Here is a 2,550-nt window from a genome sequence, read left to right as displayed (position 1 = left end):
CATGCAGCTAGCAATGAATGCACCAATGAAGGTTTTAATATTTTCAGGTGAAACGGACATGGAATGATGAGGGAGTCATCAATTCTACTGTCTGGGATGGGAAATCCTCTAGTGTCACTCTCTATTTACGAACCCTGGACCTACTCCTTTGCCCACCCTCATCAACACAACTTTCCATCTACTCTCTAACATCAATCCCTCCTCCTCTACATCCTGCTGGATTTGTCTGTCACTGGCTCGAACCCTCATCATAGCCACTCAATTCCAACCTATTGGACCATCTAACTAAACTCTCTCTCTCTAGAAATTCACAGCTCCTGGCCGGACCTCCTGCCCATGGCCCTGACCAGAATCTGGGCTACACCAAGGAGCCCCACCTTCTTAAGCCCTTTTGAACTCCTATATGGGAGACCCTTCTTGCTCAACCACCATCTCCCTACTGATCCTCCTCCCCTGGGTACTTATTTTCCATATCTGTCCTTACTCAGGCAGCTGCTCCGAGAACACGCAGATAGGTTTCTGCCCAAGCCAGAGTCGACCGACCAGGACTCTCGAGGACCAGCCCTTCACCCTGGTGACTCGGTCCTCCTTAAGAATCTACATCCAAAAGCCTTGGAGCCTAGGTGGACGCGACCTCACACTGTAATCCTTACAACCCCCACTGCAGCCAAGCTGCTTGGCGACCCATCGTGGCACCACCTCTCCAGACTCAAGAGGACCCCAGAGCAGCATGACTTCTATAAATGTGAGGTATTGGGCCCCACTAAGGTCTACCTTAGTCACCCTCCCCCTCCTCCTTCTCCTCCTGGCCCTGAGCAACCTACACCCACCCCCACCCACTTATGTGTGGAGGTTCAAGGTCTGTGATGCCTCCTGAAACTCCAGAGCCCATCCTGCCCCCACAGATATGCTACCAGACCAGTAATCCGGTAACTGGGGGACAAGTCACTTGGAACTGTACCCAAAACCACACTGCAGCCAGTCTCACCAAGGCCAGCCCAGGTACCTTCAACTGCATAAACTCCTCTGACCCCAGGCCTTGCTTCGTGGTCACAGTAGTTCCCCAACTAACCTTGTATGGAGAGTCAGAGCTCACCTAGCTGCTCCCTTCATCCCGCCCCTGGGCCCGCCAGGCCGCCTTCCTCCCTGTCATGCTAAGGGTGAATATTGCTGCCTCGGTAGGCCTCGCCAGGGGGCCCTCGGGAACAGCCTGGTCTCTGCTCAGGACTTTAATGACAAGCTCCAGTTAGCCCTGGAGTTGACTACCTCCTCTTTAGCCTCCCTACAACGACAAGTAACATCAATAGCCCAGGTAGCCCTACAGAACCAGTGCGCCTCAGACCTTCTGACTGCAGAAAGAGGAGGAACCTGCATATTCCTTCAGGAAGAATGCTGCTACTACATCAATGAGTCCGGAGTAGTGGAGCAAAATGTACAGACCCTGACTAAGCTGAGTGAAGAACTACATGCAAGACACTCCTGGGACAACTCTCTTTTCAGCTGGTTCCAAAGCCCCTTAGCAACCTGGGTCCTACTCATGATAGGGCCCCTGATTCTCATGTGTCTTTTTTCTCCTAGCCCCCCGCCTCCTCAAGTTCATCCGCTCCCAGATCATGGAGATGTCACAGGTGACTGTAAATCAGCTTCTGTTCCATCCCTACACTCGGCTGCCCTCCGACCTGCCTCTGCCTGACCCTGGCCTTTAAGAACCCCCCTCCCTCATCGTCCCTGGTCAGCAGGAAGTAGTCAGAACGAACCATAGCCCCCTATCATCAAAAGGCCGGGATGTTAGGTTGAAGAGAAGCCCAGGAGCGGATGCATGCCCCGGCAAGTCAGATGGTGATGGAGATAATGGACCCTCCCTGGAATCCACAACGATCCCCACACAGATACTGACTCCTTCCTGAATACCGTGCCAACCCCCACAGCAGGAACTTCCTCAGCTCATGCCCCCTGCCCCTCATTAAACACCTGTATAAAAAGGAGCCCCCCCCCTTCCCTGTTGGCATGAATTCACTGGCCCTGTCTTTGGGGCTCGTGGATTTTCGCTTGGGGACGCAGATTAAACCTTTCCTTTTCTTTCTTTTCTGGCTGACTCGACTCTCTTTGTTTTCCTGCGCCACTAACTTTACACTAGCCAGTTTTGCTCAGTGGATAGTGTTGGCCCTTGGACTGCAGGGTCCCGGGTTTGATTCCAGTCAAGAGCATGTACCTGGGTTGCAGGTTTGATCCCTGGCCCTGTTCAGGGCAGGTATGGGAGGCATCCAATGTGTCTCTCTCACATTGATGTTTCTCTGTCTCTTCCCCTCCCTTCCATTCTCTCTAAAAATCAGTGGGAAAATACCCTCAGGTGAGCAACAAAAACATTTTTAAAAATGTGTTATATCACCCTAGCCGGTTTGGCTCAGTGGATAGAGCATTGGCCCATGGGTGGAAGGGTCCTGGGTTCAATTCTGATCACTGGCACGTACTTCGGTTGCAGGCTTCATCCCCAGCCCTGGACAGGGATTAGGCAACCTTCCCTTTCTCTCTCACATGGGTGTTTCTCTC

Source organism: Myotis lucifugus, unplaced genomic scaffold (assembly GCF_000147115.1).
Source record: "Myotis lucifugus unplaced genomic scaffold, Myoluc2.0 scaffold_2, whole genome shotgun sequence".
Classification (NCBI taxonomy): Eukaryota; Metazoa; Chordata; class Mammalia; order Chiroptera; family Vespertilionidae; genus Myotis; species Myotis lucifugus.
This window is presented reverse-complemented; position numbering follows the sequence as displayed.